The sequence below is a fragment of the Cavia porcellus genome, unplaced genomic scaffold, assembly GCF_034190915.1.
Source record: "Cavia porcellus strain 051 isolate PalLab524CR breed Dunkin Hartley unplaced genomic scaffold, mCavPor4.1 scaffold_8, whole genome shotgun sequence".
In the NCBI taxonomy this organism is placed as follows: Eukaryota; Metazoa; Chordata; class Mammalia; order Rodentia; family Caviidae; genus Cavia; species Cavia porcellus.
This window is the reverse complement of record NW_026947491.1, coordinates 14,962,203-14,979,108: the sequence shown is the minus strand read 5'-3', so window position 1 is coordinate 14,979,108 and position 16,906 is coordinate 14,962,203. Positions and strand designations below refer to the sequence as shown.

Sequence of the window (16,906 nt, the reverse complement as noted above, 5' to 3'; positions counted from 1 at the left end):
TACAGCTTTCCAGGAAGGGGGACCTGGATTTAGTAAAAGCTGGGTTTGCTCCAGATAATGATGGAGGAAAAAGTACAACATTACAGAAAGAAGAGCTCTGAGGTAGACAGGGCAGGGACAAGGACCCAAGGTCTCCAAGGGGCAGGAATATTTTTAAAGCTCTGGAATAAAAAGTCAGTTTCAAGAACAGGGAATGGGGCTTGAGGAGCAGGATGCTGGGGCAAAGATGTTCAAACCCGTGGATTTAATACGGCAAGGAGGAGCGAGATAGATGCAGGTGGCCAACTAGATTGAGGAGACCCAGGAAAAACTGGTGGTCACAGCTTTAGGAGGACCCGGTGCACAGAGGCACGGAGGCTGCAGGAGGCACCAGCAGGAAGCTCTAGAGCACCTGCAGAGGAGGCCTGGAGTTTGCACATGACTTAGAGGAGGACAGGGACAGTAAGGTCTGGAAGCTTTGCAAGGGCAAAACTGCAGAGCCATGAATCAAATGGACACGGATAGAGACGAACCACGTATTAAACCATGCGGCAGAGAAGAAGCCGGTCCCACATGAGGCCATGTAAAAAGACGTGTGTGATTTACATCCAGAAAGAAATGGCATGAGCAAAAGCAATTTCTAGGAATGCATTTGTGGGCATAACTGAACACACAGAATTTCTCCAGGAGAACTCAAAGAGGAAAAGAAAAGAAAAAACCCACTAATTACTTTGGACTAAAAGGGATGTTTACCCCTCCTTTTATTCCCATTTGGACTTTTCCCCCACTCTGCATTTAGTTTCAGTGGCTAGAGGGCTCTGATATAGCACACGCTGCCCATGATCTCCCAGAGTGAGAGAGAAACACTGTTCTTTTCTCTCATGACGGATCGAATATCCTGAGTATCACACATCAAATTCTGAACCAGCATCCCACAAAAGGCCCCTTCCTGTGCATCCAACAGGTATTGGCTCAGTGTAGACCTCCCAGCTCCTCCTCTCAGACCTGCACTTGTGCTCAGGGAGTGGCATCTCAGCTCCTGTGACACCTGCCTGGCACTGCTGCCCACACCACTGCTCAGAAGGCGGGCTCAATGCTTGCTGGCAAGCAGACAGCAGGAAGCCAAAGGAATCCCTCTGCCTCTCTGCAGGTCTCTCCATCTCTGGAGGAAGCCAGGGCTGTTTTTCAGTGACTGCTGAGTTTGCAAATTAGTATTTCAGCGGACAGAACAGCTCTGTGCCGCCCAGCGCATACGGCGCCGTGAACAGAGGCCTCTGCCTGTGTGAGGGGCTTGGCGTGGACATGAATGGAGGGCTTGTCTGGAGCAATAAAGCACCTCTCTGTTTGCACGCGGCGATACTGCCCGTCCTGTGTGCTGGGAAACACAGGGCTGCAGTCACCCCGGCGAGATGCTCTGCATGCAGTTACTCCACGTTTGCCTCCTCTGGGGGAAAGTAAAGCTCACTCTTTGGCACTGGAGATCATTTGTCAAATCCCAGCTCTGGAGCACAGGCACTGGCTCATTGGTTATCAATTACTTAGATTTTTTCCCCTTACATTCTTGTGATGAAAGGTCTTCGCTAACTCTGCCCTCGTTCCTCATCTGAAGAAATCATGCACGCAAATGATGGTGAGTCCTGGGTCACCAGCTGCCATGACACCAAATCTGGGACAAACTCAGAAGTGCACTGTAACAGAGGCACTACCTCAGAAAATAACAGTTTATTTAGAGCAGTGAGATAAACGGTACCCACTTTAAAGAACTTAGGAAGCAATTCCTTTGACTATTTAATGGGAAAAACAACAAGGTAGATTTATGGTTGCTGATAAAGGCCAAAAAAAAAAATATTCAAGTACCTTCCATAGAATAGTGGCCGCAGTAAGCTCAGGGGGCCGAAGGCCTGTGCAGGAGTTTATGTTGTTAAAATGTTTAGTGGGGTGCAGTGGTGCACGCCTGTAATCCCAGCACTCAGTAGACTGAGACAGGAGGGGATCACTGTGAGTTCGAGGTCAGCCTGGGCTACATAGAGCATTCAGGACCAGCCTGAATTACACAGTGAGATCCTGTCTGAAAAAAAAAGGAGGAGAAGGAGGAAGGAGAAAGAGGAGAAGGAGAAGGAAAAGAAGTTAGAAATTTTAGTTTATTGTGTGCATTTTTTTCCTCACGCTAAAATTCATATACCCTAAGGTTAACTGTTTTTAGCCCAACATAATGTTGCCTGACCTATAATCCCAACCTATAATCCCAACACTCTGCTAGGCTGAGAGACAAGAGGATTGCTAGTTCCAGCCCAGCCTAACTCAAAATTTATAAAACATAACATAGTAAAGGGTTTTGGACATAGCTCCCACAATGGAAAGCCCCTAAATTCAATCACAGTTTAAAAAAAAAAAAAAAAAAACTAAAGAGCAAGTAACATTTCTTGGGAAAAATTTCATCAAAGTCATTGATTCTTTTTCAGACATATTTGGGTGCCTGGGTGCTGTCATGTCCTGCATATGACAGAGGAGGAAGGAGTCCTGCAAAGAAGTACCCAGATAATTAATTCTTATTTATGAGGGAAAACAGTCAGCATGTTTAGTGGTGTGCACCTGTCATCCTAGCACTCTGGCAGGCTGAAGCAGGAGGATCACAAGTTTGAGTCCAGCCTGGGCAACTTAGTGAGGCACTTCTCACAAAAATTTTAAAAAGGAAGGGGGGCCAGGGGCAGCTCCCTGTGAAGGCTCTAGGTCCAGTCCTCAGGACCAGCAAATAAACAAACAGAAAAGCAGAATGTCAACCAGACAATAAAACGTTTCAAATGCCCAACATATGCATGAGTAGCAAGTGTCATTTAGAAGAAAGGGAAAGCCTGGCACCTGGCTCCAAGCTGAATGGGGATTCACGCAGATGGTGGCAGACAGGGCAAGTGGACCCAAAGCCACGGGAGCTCAGAACCAAAGTGCCTGCAGCCGAGAGCCCTCACGGCTCCCAGCCTCACAACCAAAGGCTGACACTCCAAACCCAGGGCCTTCCTAAGCCCATTAGAAAGCCACGTGCCAAGGACAAACCTTGCACTCCAGAATCAGGAAAACAATGCAATCCGGGTCACAGGCACAAGCTGTGGGTGTCTGAGGCATGAGAGGGAGGAATTGGTACTAAGGACTGAACATATGATCTCTGCACTGAGCTGCATTCCTTGCCCTGTCCGTCTGTCAGTCTGTCTGTCTATCTATCATCTGTGGAGAGTATCTCACCCTGTCCCTAATTGCTCTCTGAAAGTAGACTCATCCTGCCATGGTGGCACACATCTGTGATAACCCCAGCACTCAGAGAGGCTGACGCAGGAGGATTGCAAATTCAACCCCTGCCTGAAAAATTTAGCAACTGAGGGAGACCCTGCCTCAAATTTAAAAATTCAAAAAGGCTGGGATGTAGCTCAGTGCAGAGGACCTGGATTCAATCCCCAGCACTGGAAAACAAACAGCCAGTCCTGAGCAAAAAAACTCAGCAAGTGCCAGAGAGATATATAATAATAAAGGAGTCAGTTCTCCAAGAAGACATAAAAACCCCAACTATGAACGCACCCTGATGATATATCAAAGTATCTGAGCCAAAACCACTGCAGACACTGACGCGGCACCCTGGGATCCGGAAGGGCTCATGGGCCTGCAGACCTCACGGGCCTGCAGACCTGACTGCAGACCTGACTGCCAGAACCCACCGCGTCAGCCCCACACACTCCCCTCTCAGAGCATCATGAACTCAACACTCCTTAAAGGTATAGACAGACAGAAGTCGCCCCAGACACACAATTCCTTCAAAGCGTGCTCTCGCTTCACAACAGAAACCAGGGTCAGGCAGACCGAAGGAAAACGTCTGAATGTCTAGCAGTGCAAAGCACACAGCTCGAAGCACAGATGTCTTCACTGTGAACCACAAAACAGCCACCAGAACAGAAGAGCAGTGAAAGAAAGACACGGGGCATTGCTTATTTCACTGAGACTGTTCTACCTTGAGCAGAAAAGCCGTGGCATATTATTAACAGCTTAGATTGGGCTTAATTCTTTCCTTTGTCTGTCTGTCTGTTTTGCAGAGCTGGGGACTGACCCAGTGTCTCCACATATGCTAAGTGCATTCTCAACGGCAGAGCTGTTTTCTAGCCCTTTGTTCTTTCCATGTTTGTAGACAAGAGGATCAATCTTTGGTGGAGGGTGGGGAGGGTACTGGTCACACAGGATCTTTCTATGTAACCCAGGTGGGTCTCAAACTTGCAGGGATGCCTCTGCCTTGGCTTGCCCAGTGCTGGGATCCCAGGCTTGTGCAACCTGCCCAGCAGCAGAGCAATCTCAGTCAGCCAAGGGAGAGTGTGGAGATGGCATCTGAATGTTTGGGGCGGCTCCTGCTCCTCCGGTTCCCAGGGCCCATCTCGTGAAGCTTTGCACAGCTCTCTGCAGCAGTGCTGATAAGCAGGCTCCTGTCCTTAAGGCCTTGGACAGGTTCTTCCTCATTCTGCGTCTCGCTTCAGGCCACTACAGCCAAGCACACCCGTAAAGCACAGGGCTAAGGGACTGAGCGCACGTTTGCAGCTTATGGAACAGTTTGTATGTAGCGAGAGGTCACAATTTACACCAGATATTTAAAAAAACTAAAATGGCATGTTTTACTCTGATATGAGAAATAGATTCCTCAATCACTATCAAGACAGGATGCGTTCAGGCTGCCTGGGTATCAAAATCCACAGGCACTCAAATCCCTTCTATAGAGTTATTAATATTATTGTATAATATCTTATATTTGCATACAACTGATGAATATTGTCTACATGCTTTTAATCACCTCTCTGTTATTTATAATACCTAATACAATGCCAATGCTACATAAATAGTTGTCATGATATAGCTGAATAGCAAGAGAAAAATCAGTACATGGTCCAGACCCTTCCCTGCCCTGAAAAATTCTAAATCTTCCTCCAGGCCCCTAATAATTTCCATCTACGGTTGGACGAATCCACAGACGCACAGGACCAACTATAAAACCACAGTAAAAAATATCGAAGTCAGAAAAAAGTTACAATCCTTGCGAGCTCAGATTCTTTCCCTCAGCATATTTTCCATGTGTGCAAACCACTTCGCACATGCAATCTTGCCTCACAATTATTTTCACTCAGTCATAGACGATAAACATCTTCCCAGACATCTTATCTAATTAAGAGCATGATATTTTCTTAACCACAGTTAGACGTATTCAATTTGGGGCTATTATTTACAAAAAAAAAAAAAAATCACAAAAACATCAAGAGAAGCATATGCACATAAAGCATTTTCTTTTTCTCCACATTTACATCATTTCCTGGAGCGGGGCTGCCCAAACTCTAACTATCTGTGGCAATCATTTCACTGCAAAGAAAAATAACGTGTGTACCCCTCAACCACACTCCACCCTGCCCTGCAGACGCCTAGGAATTCGCTCCTCCTACTAAGCCAGCATGATCAACCCCTCCTCCTTTCTCCAGAGAGGCTGCTGCCTCCCCTTAGAAAATGTTCCCCTCAGTGCTTTTCTCTTTGAAAAACAGAAGTTTTCAGGGATAATAATTTCACATTTACCAAGAAACGTTGTATCTGGTCTCCCTGGTGTTTACCATCACAGAAGTGGTTACCTTGTAACCAAGCGTTGCACATATGCCAGTCCAGCAGAGATTTGAATATAAAAGTCAAATCATGCAAACTGCCAGTATGCGAGCAACCAAAGGGCTATTATTATTGTTATTATTATTATTACTATTATTATTTGGGACAAGTTCTCACTATGGAGCCCAGGGTGGCCTTGAACTTGTGGCTATCCTCCTGCTTTAGCCCTCCAAGGGCTGAGAGTACAGGTATGCGCCACCACGCCCGGTATCCAAAGGATTTTATTTTACTTATTTTGCAGTACCAGTGACAAGACCCAGGCTTCTGTACTGAACTACAACTGTGGCCCTTTCTATTTTTATTTTGAGACAGGGTCTTGCTACCTGACAAAGTCACCCACGCTGGGTTCAAACTTGTGAACCTCCTCCTGCCTCAGCCTCCCACAGTGCCGGTATTACAGGGCTGTGCCACCCTGCCTGCCTGCAAAGGATTCCTGTTGTTAGGATCACATTTGGAGCCAATTCGCAGTTGCAGGGGGTTCTGAAACGCAGCCAGGATGGTGTCTCAAGCAAACACAAACCTCAGGCAAAAATCTCAGTGTCCTTTATTATTTTTTTTTAATGTTCTGAGTTCAGCGCTGAGTTCACACTGAAGTCGGACCCACCAAGTCCTGCACCTGAAATTTGGAAATGTGTGAAACACATGCCCTTCCCAGTTCTGCGAGCGCAGCCCGCTTTCATTCATCCCATAGGTGGGAGTCACAAATCCCAAGGCAGAGCCCATGTCCAGGGTCCAGGAGCTCTGGAAAGCAGACACTGCTCAGTTTAGGGTGTGCTGCCTCTCCAAAGCCTTGCCTTGCTTCTGGCCAACCACTGAAAATTACCCTCAGACAAGTGCACACAATCATAATCCTAGCACTCTGGGAGGCTGAGGCAGGAGGATCACAACTTTGAGCCCAGCCTGGGCAACTCAGTGAATTAGCAAGACCCTGTCTCAGAAAAGAAAACAGAGGACTGAGGATGTAGTTTAATGTGAAGCCTTTGGGATGAATGAAAGAAAGAAAGAAAGAAAGAAAGAAAGAAAGAAAGAAAGAAAGAAAGGAAGGGGAGGAGTAAAGGAAAGGGAAAGACAGGAAACAAGAAAAGGGAACTCATTCTCAGTTAAAGGAAATGTCATTTCTCTTGAATGTGCCTTGAGTTCCACCAACTCAGTGACAGATACATTTCTCTGGCAGAATAAAGCACGCATGTTAAGGTCAATTCTGAAGTTTCTTTTCATTAGCACATGGGAGCTGATGCTTGAAAAACACTGCACACAGCAAATCTCATACATTCTGGTACAGGGCCAGGCAGAGAAGGTATGTAGTGAGGTCCAAAGGGACCACAAAGAGCCCACCGGAAGAGGCAGGAAGTGGGGAGCTGGTTTTCAACCACCCAGGCCGGGGTGCGTCTGGGAGGGGCTGAAGAAGCCCAGGGCCACGTCAGGGGACAGGAGCACCAGGCCCGAGAAAGCTGCAAGCCACAGAGACACAGGAAGGACACAGGCTGCCCGTGACATAGGCACCGTCACCGAGGCAGGCGGGGACAGAGACGTGGCCCAGGGAGCTGGCAGGGAGCCACACACAGGCCAAGTCAGATGGGGCAGAGGTTAGGATGGAGGGAAGACATGGGCGAGGGACAGCCGGGAGGCCACCTGCCTTGACCGTGGATGGCCAGGGGCTGCCAGCGGCAAGCCCCCTTGCATGTGGTGGCTGTGAGAGGGGTGGGGCCAGAGCAAAGAAAAGCCAGGAAAGCAGCAACTAACCTGATGCAAGGGGACAAACTGTCCTGGTGTAGCAGGAAGTACAACACACAAGTCATCACAGCAAAGGACACAGTGCCAGGGTCCTCCCCTCCCACTGGAACATGTATCCTATCGTCCTGGCTGCTTCCTGCAGCAGCTCTGGAGTCCTCTTTCCTGAAGGTCTTTAGATGCGCTGTCCTGGCTGCCTCCATGCCCTGAATGGATTTGAAACTTTTCCCTTTCATGGTCACTGTGACTTTGGGGAGGAGTCAGAAGTCCCACATGCCACACCTGGTGACCGAGGTGGATGAGGACACAGCATCTGTTTTTAGGAGCTGCCTTTCTGCTGGATGGTGCTCAGGAGCAGCAGTCACCATATTTTTGGCTCCATGCTAGACAGTTCCCCTCCTAAACCACCAGTCCCTCCTGCCTCTCAGTGCTCTGGGTCTCCAAGCCCACAGCAGGGGTCCTGCAACCTAGAGAAAGCAGCCCCAAGAAGATAGGTGTGCTGGTGTGCACCTGCCATGCCAGGACTCTGGGAGGCTGAGTCAAGAGGATCTCAAGTTAGAGCCCAGCCTGGGTAACTTTTATAAAAGGGTTGTGGATGGAGCTCAGTGCAAAGGCTGTGCTGCTGCTCCTTAGGACAGCTGGCCCTGCTGCCCACAGCTAAGGACAGAGAGAAAACAAGGTCATACAGAAGGCCCAGGGCCAAAGGGGAAGGCTCACGCTGTGATTAAACCATTAACAGATAAGAACCCCATGCCTCAGCCTGCAGGAATCCACGTCCTTGGGACAGACACTGTCATGGGTCTGCACTGGCACCGTAAGCCCTGAGCGTGTGTGATCAGCTTCTCAGGGACACCAGAGGCGCTGCCCACAGGACACCGCCCACCCCCTCGAGCCATCTCCCCGGCCCCATCCTCACCCCTGCATCCTCCCAGCTCTTCCATCCTCAGCCAACCTCCAGGCCCTCACTGCCACCACAGCCCAAGTGAAAATAAACCGAACTAGCAACCTTTGTGAGGGGTGCACAGCGGGGATATGACGGGAAGAGGCCTGGTCTCAGGGATGGGTCTTCTGCACTGCGTCCTATCTGCAAGCCCTTCCTGCTCCCCTGCACCTCCTCTTCCTGCTGGGTGACAGAAGGAGGGGGCCAGATGTCACAGGAGCCCAAGGCTGTCTACCTTCTGTGCTGCTCACTAAGTTCCCTGGCAGGCTGAGTTTACACTAAGAGATGCACCCTACGTGCCACCCAGCACCGTGTGTTCTGTGTGCAGGTCCTGGAACTGGGTCCCCAAACCATACCCAGGTTACCTGCAGACGTGTCCCCAGGGTGTTCCTGAAAATGCAACCTGGTACATGAACCCCACTAGGGTGCACTCTCTTGCTTGAGGCTGTGGCCCCGGCATGGGAAGAGAAGCAGCACAAAGGCAGAGAAAGAGGAGTCGGCCATGGGGATGCAGACTTGGGACTTTGTTCCTGCCTCTTCCCTGTGGCTTGTGCCATCCAAGCTTTCGAGTTCCCTGCCTGCTTTTATCCCAGGATTCAAAGGAAGTCACTTATCAGATGGACAAAAAAAGGGGCCAAGTGTATAGACACTCCGTGGAGTAATACTCAGCCATCAAAAAGGGAAGGGGTCCCTTAGAGGAAAACAGTCACCTTGAGACCATAATGCTGCATGAAATAAATCAAGACACAAAAGGTCAGACAGCACAGTTTCCCTCAAGTGAGAAAGAAAGCCAATGGGTACATAACTTCAAGACCAAAATACAAGACACAGGCTAGAAAATGAGAGGTGGACCCTGGAGGGATGAGAAGGGATCTGGGGACTGGGAACAGGAGAAGTGGAAATGAGAGCCATGAAGATGCAGTGGGTGGATGCCTCTGCCCACGCTGAGTCATGGGCATGGCGGCCCACGTAATTCCAGGGCTAAGCGGCTGCACCCTCCGCTTGCCCAGGCTGTGTCCGCCCTGCCTGTGCTGATACAGAGTGAAGGAAGTTTCCCCCAGCAAAGGCGTGGAGGGGCCGGCACCCCAGGAAGCAGGCGGGACCTCGCCACAGGGCAGTGGGGCAGAACACTGCCATCACATCTGCTCTACACCCGGCCCCAGGCCTCACCCTGCAGACCCCAGGTCCCAGGGGAGGGAAGGACAGGTGCATAGAGCCCGCTCCGCCCCGCCAGCACCCCACACCTGCTGGAAGCACCTTCTACCCTGTGGCCCCAGACATCACACTACAGTGCCATCCAGGGCCCCTGGGCATCGGGGCTGGTGGGGAAATCAACTCAGGGGACCAGTTCTTTACCCTCCAGGTCACGTCAGAAGCATTGGGTCTCAGAGGCCTCTGTGAATGTGCACACTTATGTCGGCCAGGTCCCCAGGGAAACACGCCCTGTCATGCATTTAGGGGTGCATAGACCAAAGCAGACACAGCGCCTCAGAAAACAGCTGGAGTCAGAGGAGCTGAGGCCTGAAGCTGCTCATCGCCGTCACTGGCTTCTCAAAGGCAACCACAAAAGCCCAAACAAATGGAGCTCTGCGGAGAAGGCTCTACACCTTGATCAGACTCCCATGCCCCGTGCCTGCCACTGCTGGGGTTCACTGGCCAGCTCCTACTCCCCTGATCACCTTCAAGACCAAACACCCTGCCATGTCAGGCTGAAATTCCCTTCCACAGTGCTGGCACCATGTCACACCCCCCTCTGCTAAATGCTGGCCATCCTTGGTGAGGCCTACACCACCAGCACCCAGGCCACAGAAGGCTGGAACAGACCCATCTTGCATCTACACAGCCGCAGTGCACCGCAGTGCACAGGACTCCACTCCACATTGTGGGCCACCAGGCAGCCCGTCACTTTCAAACCAAGGCCCACAGTTCTTCAGTAAGCTCATTTTCCAGAGAGAAAAACTTCACAGCCCCAGGGACTCCCATCCTCCTGAAGCACAGAATTGCCACTTGGAATTTATGTCTTCAGTGACAACCTGCTCCAGCCACACACCCCACCCCACCCTACCCTTCCCCCGCCACAATCAGGTAGTCAATCACTTAACAACAGTTCCCTCAGAGGCAACGTGGTGCGCAGAGGGAACTGGTGTGCAGAGAGAACGTGGTGATGAATAAGTTCCTACCTTCGCAGAGCTCCTAATTTAGTAAAGAAAATAGGAATTACATAAATCACTAAAATTAGATAGATACGTGCAATTAGAGGTTCTGGATAAAAGGTTGCTACAGGAGCACCTGGGAGAGAACAGTTTTCTTCCATCTGAGGGGAACAGGAAGAAGCACATAAGCCCTAGCCAAGGGGCAGCTGGAGCCCGTCTACAGCCCTGTAACTTCCTCCCTACGGGCCTCTGTTTCTCATTTACAAAACACCATCATGGTGGTGGGGTCTCAGCAATCATCCATGCTGGTGATTCTACAGCTGTGAGGAGAACAGGCCGTGTTTGTTACTTTTCTATTCCTGGGCCAAATATCTGAAATTCACACCTTAAAGGAGGAGAGGTTTAATGGGGCTCACAGTCTCAGGAGATTCAGTCCATAGTCAGCTGCTCCAAGACAGGAGCATCAGGGCAGAAGGGCGCGGGGGAAGCAAAGTCACTTAGTTCATGGTGGCCAGGGGGCAGAGCAGGGGGATGCACCACAGAGGAAGCGGCAGCAACCTGACACAGACCCCAAGGTCACCCCTCAGTGACCACCCAGAAATACATTTTGGCTAAGCCCTTGAGTGGCTCCCAAGCAAGTGTAGCTGACATTTAAATTTAAGGTCACAACTGTATAAGACTTCCAGTCTGGGGGTTCCTAATCTTGAGCAGTGGCCACTGTACTCCTGAGAAGCCCCCCAGCTTTCTCAGCCACTCTGAACAGGACAATGGGTTGCTGCTACCTGTAAATGTTCTGAACTTTCCCTGTACTTGTTCCTCCACAAATAGAACCAAGAAGATAGGAAGGGGAAAGGGAAGAAAATGATGAAAATAAAAATGCATTAATGGGCACTCACACAAGACAGAAAAAGCAAAAGCAATTGTGCTACAGGGGGAACTGTGGTTCACAGAGCTCCAGGGACAAGCCGTCACCCCAGAACACGTCACAGTCACACCAGCCAGGTAAGCTCAGCCTCTGGGTTATCTCAGATTCTGGTCTACCCCAGATTATTTCTTGCTGCTCTGAAGCCCTGAATTTGACTCTGATCTTCCAGTTTGCCTGGCTAACTCCGACTCACCCTGCAAGTCCCAGCTAGCAGACCCCCCACTGTCAAAGCCAACTACTTGTGCACCCCTGCACCTTTCTCTGTTTACCTCCACTGCTGCCCTGACCCACTGCTAAAACAATCCCTTAATGACTCTCCTTTGCAAGACCTCTCTGAGGTCATGCAATAGATCATTTCTGCAGGCCTCTGAGTTTGAAGCCAGGCTTTGACGTTGAACACACGTGAGATGTTGGCCGGCATCTCTGCTCTGTGCCTAACCTGTCTCCTCATGTCCATATTTCATGCCAAAAAACTAGAGTTCAGGGCTGGCGCATGGCCAACGAACGCTTCATGAATATTAACTTTTGTCTCCTCTGAATCCAGAGTCAAGCACGTAGCCGATGATCAAATCCCAGCTGACATGCTTCTCCAGGCACTCCAGGAACTGAATTATTTTGTACTCAGCAGCAGCTTATACACTCGCTTCCCAGAAGTCCATCTATCTTCCAGTTCTGTGCAACAGCCAGGAAGTGCATTCTAATCCAGATTTTAGATTCATAACAGGAAGAGATGTGGAGACTCATGTGTACCCCAGCTGGCTCATGGTTTCAGGGGATTCAGTCCATGGTTGGCTGCTCCAAGGCAAGAACATCATGGTGGAAGGGCAAGGGGGAGTAAAGCTGATTAGTTCATGGTGGCCAGCAGAGGAAGGGGACAGCACCAGAGAGGAAAGTGTAGCAATACAAAGCCCAAGGTCACCCCTCCACAAAAGGCTCACTTCTCGACACACTGCCTTGGAGGAAAGTAAAGGATGGAATCAAAAGTCTATCCTTTTGTTTTCTTGCAAAAGCGCTTACAAATGGTTGCATCGGGTGAGTTGTTCTGCAGTACTGATTTTCCAGAAAACCACCTTGGCAACAACATATCCTTACATCTGGATCCAGAGAAATGTGAAGGGCAACACCTTAGGATGACTCTAAAGGAACTGTGCTGCCCAGAGGAATGAGGTTGCTCAAGGTCACAGGGCCGCACAGGAGAAGCTTGTGGATCCAGTGCTGTGCAGCAGTGGCTGGCTGCCTTTTTTCTCCAGTTAAGAGAAGTAACAGAGTCTTGGTTACTTTTCTCTCCTTGCTAAGACAAAATAGCCAGCATCCAAAATTAGGGAAGGGAAGGCTTATTTAGCTCACAGTTTGTGGAGGTTTCAGTCCATCATCAGCTGGTTCCAAGGCAGAGTGACTCATGGCAAAAGCAACCATTCATGGTGGTGGAAAATAGCAAAAGCAACAAAAGCAAAGGGGCAGAACATGGAAAGGAGACTCTTTTTGTCCCTTATATTATGTGTAGGCCACACCCACCTGAGTATAGCACTCATACCCATAATCCCAGCACTGGACCATGAGTCAGTCACAAACTCTACAAGCCTGTATCCATGACTGCATGAGGCTTTGAGGGGACAACCAGACTCAAACCATAACAGTAGCCAAGGGTATCAGCTTGGTGGAAGCAGTGGAGCAAGGAGGAGTCCCTGAAATGTCACCTCACATGACTCTCGAGCCTCAAAGCAAAAGGTCCTTTCCTGAATTTGTGGATCTCAAGGCAGCTGAGGACCCAAAGGCAATAGGAAAACACATCCTCACAGCCAGGAGGACAGGAAACATGTCTGATGTCCTGGCAGGGCTGATGCTTAATATCCCCAGGTAGCAAACACCCCACTGCACTACAGCAGCAGTGAAGGAGAAAGGAGTCAGAACAGAACCGGACAACAGAGACAGGGCTTCCACGTCCCATCAACTGGTGCCACCTGATACTTAGTTCCAGGACAGAGTGTGTGAGGCCTCCCCTCTCCTCTCTTTCCCTCTCCTCTTTCTTCCTTTCTTTCTTTTTCTGCCCTGAGGATTCAACCAGGGCCTTCACACTGAGCTATATCCTCAGCTTCCCCTGTTTATTTTCATTTTTAATTTTAAGACTGTCTTGTTGAGTTGCCCAGTCTGGGTCCCAACTTACAATCCTCCTGCCTCAGCCTCCCAGAGTATTGGGAGAACAGGCATGCAGCACCATGCCCAGCCATGAGGTCCTTTCAAAGCCTGTGACCACAGTGACCTCCGTACATTCTGCAGCTCAGGAAGCAACTGCAAACAAGGCTCAGCAGGCAGCAACCCGAGGGCACCAGAGCCTCAGCACACACGAGGACCAAATGGAGCCCTTCAAGAATTCTCCTAGTGGAACACTGAGCTTGGAATTAGGGCGTCTTCACAGACAGAAGCCACAAGACCAAGCTGTATGGCCAAGCTGTATGAGGTCTGGAAATTGTCCACCCACTGGACCGCTCCAGGATCTCCCATCCTCAACCACACCGAGCCCGGGAAAGGAACATGACGAGGTGGTCCCAACTGGAAAGCCCACAGTACCCTGGGCCTCTCCCTTCCCTCTTCTTTTTCTTTTTTTTTTTTTTTTCTTGTCTTTTTCCTTTTTATCTGCACGGGGGATCGAACTCAGGACTGCCTGCTTGCAAGGCAGGCGCTTAATGCCGCTGAGCTAAATCCCCAGCCCTCTTCATTTTATCACCAGGCTGCTGCACTCAGCCAACCCCTCGCCTCCTCCTGAGCCATCAGGGCTCCCACTGCCAGAGCCCAGCCCAAGGACGTGGCCTGTAATTCCAGATTCAGGCTTTATCCCAGGCTGACTTTTCAAACCCTGTTTCCTTTGCACTCTTTAAAAACTAATAAAAGCAAAACCCGGGAAGGCGCCAGAGGAGCCCAGTGGCCCTGGCATGGGAGAAGAAAATGTGCTCAGCAAATCCTTGTTCTTAAAAGCCACTGGGAGGATTGCGGGGCACACACCTGAGGCTGTGCTGCCCCCACATCCTGCACAGCTGCTACCTTTTAAATGTCCCCTCCACAAAATGGAGCTCCTGCCTCTTTCCTTCCCTGCCCTGGACTTTCCACATCACCTTTCTTAGCTCTGTGCTTTGTTTATAAACACACAAGCTCGCTGGGCGGGTTACATATGCCTGGAATCCCAGCTTTTGGAGGCTGAGTCAGGAGGATCATAACTTCAAATCCGGCCTTAACTATTTACCCACTTGGCCAGATCTTGTCTCAAAATCAAAATAAAAAATAAAGTGGGAGATGCAGCTCAAAGAGAAGGCCCTGGGTTCAATCCCCAGTCCTGCAAAAATCTCCTGGCTAAACTCTCTTCTGGCCCAACTCGCTGGGACCGGTCCTATCCTCTCTATCAGGCCCCACTCCCGAAAACCCTCCTCTCTCCTCAACTCCTTCAATGCAAGATGCAGGCAGGAACTCCTTCTAGGGGGGGTCGGGCCTCTTTCTCCCGGCGGATCCCATGCTCTGGTCTCCTGCCTCACCCAGCCTCTGACCTTGCACAAAGCCACTGTTTGGCGTGCATCTCCTTTTATTCTTTCAAAGGACAGACACAGACCAAACTTTTGGAGACGCCTTCCCGGGAGCCCCGCAGCTGGGGCGGCCGCCCCTCCCCCACGCCTGGAAGGCTCTGTGCCGCGGGGGAGCCACGGCGCGGAGCGCACGGGAGCTCGCGAGGGCACGCGGGACGAGGGGCGCTGCCCGGTTTCTGCCGCCCGCCGAGCCCACCCTGGCCTGCGCGGAGCACATGGGCGACCGGGCCGGACCTCCTGGGGGCAGCACCGCAGCCCTGCTCGCCAGGTCCCCAAAGAGGCGCGGGGGTCGCGCGCCACTCCGAGCCACCAGGGGCAGCAGACGGGAAGCCGGGATAGGCTGGGGTTGGGGTCGCGGTGGGAGTCCCCATCCTCGGGCGCCGCCGCCGTCGCTGCCCTGCAGTGAGGCCTGCTCCGCCGATACCGACACAAAGGGGACGCGCGCGTCACCTACCTGGTCCCTGCGCGCCCCGCGCCGGCCGCGGATGCCGCCGCCCTCCGTCCACCCGTTGCCTCAGTCCCCGCCCTGCGCCTGAGCTGCCCGCGCGGGGAGCGGCGGCGGCGGCGGGGGCGCGCGCGGGGCGCGGGCGCGAGGCACTAGGCCGGGCTGCTCGCAGGCGCCCCCTGCCTGCAAAGCCCAGCCTGGCGGCCTGAGCTCCCGGTATTGAGCAAGGTCACAAGGATCCCCAGAAGGTGGAGAGCCCTGCGGTGACTCCAACCCCAGGCAAACAGGGTATCAGCCGGCCAGACAGCAACGGTGGCTCCAGCTCAGCCGCCCAGCGCGACGCGGTGTCCTCGGCCTGAAAAGTCACAATGACCATGAAAGGAGGCACTCTGAGTCCATTCAGGACCTGGAGGCAGCCAGGACAGCGCAGCTGAAGACCTTCAGGAGAGAGGACTCCAGAGCTGTTGTAGGAAGTGGCTGGACGGTGGGACACATGCGTGCAAAGCCAGGGGGAGGATTTGAGGGGTTCGTGGCAATGTGACTTTTCCTGTAATAATTTGTTTCACATTTAAACGTTCATTGTCCTTTTAAAAAAAAAAATGGGAATTGAACTCACAACCTTGTGCTTGCCAGCAGGCGCTGTGCTACTGAGATACCTGCCCGGGCTCAACTGTTCACTGCCCTCTCAGTCACACCTTATATGTCAAGAACTCTTGGGGAAAAATAAGACAAATAATATCACTGGGAAATGGTAAGGACATCACAGCCCTTGGTATCTTTTGTCACCAGGAGTGGTGGTACATACCTGTAATTCCAGGCCTCAGGAGGCTAAGGCAGGAGGCGCAAGGCCAGCCTAGGCTGCAAAGTGAGTTCAAGGCCATCCTGAATTGCATTGCATGGTGGAACCCTGTCTCAAAAAAATATTAAGTTAAAATTTTAAAACACACACACAGGTCACATTTCTCCAAAGAACAATTAAGGTTGTTTTGTTTTGTTTTGAGACAAGGTCTCACTCTGCAGTTCAGGATGGCCTTGAACTCGAGGTATAAATCCCCATGCCTTGGGGCATGCTGGGTGGGATAGCAGAGACCTTGAGGAGGCCTGACTCAGTCCTGCCCTGCTCTATGTCTCTCTGTGAAGCCCAGGAGCCTCCTGGTGCAGACCACGGAAAGACAGTTGATGGACCAAGGGGGGACAGTAAATGGACCAGGGATCCTGAGAGGAGGCAGGGAAGGGAAGGGGAAGGAAAACAGTTAAGCTGTGGCCCACCCTGTGCCCACTCCTCACAGTGAGTATAACCAGCAGGCCCTGCAGATGCGCACCATGGAGATTTTTGACGAAGAGAGGGGTCTCAGGAACACATGGTGTGGTGCCTATGAATGAGGTCCCAGTCTTGAAGAATGACAAAAAGAGGATTTCATCCTGGGTGCTGAACCTGGCTTTTAGTCACTCCCACATCAGTAATAATGCCATTTTCTCAACTAAAAGAAG

General features: G+C 51.1%; 1 protein-coding gene across 3 annotated transcripts in view; it reads right to left on the bottom strand.

The window, feature by feature from the left end:
• Rnf144a (ring finger protein 144A) overlaps positions 1-15,569 on the bottom strand; it is a 97,009-nt gene extending 81,440 nt beyond the window's left edge. For 2 of the 3 annotated variants that reach the window (XM_063254423.1, XM_003464945.5), the window contains exon 1: positions 15,425-15,569. The gene's annotated coding sequence lies outside the window, so the exon portion shown is untranslated. Of the gene's footprint in view, positions 1-1,836; positions 2,260-15,424 lie in introns of those variants that run through there. The other variant, XM_063254422.1, reaches the window with a different exon arrangement.
• Between the last annotated feature and the right edge of the window lie 1,337 nt (positions 15,570-16,906).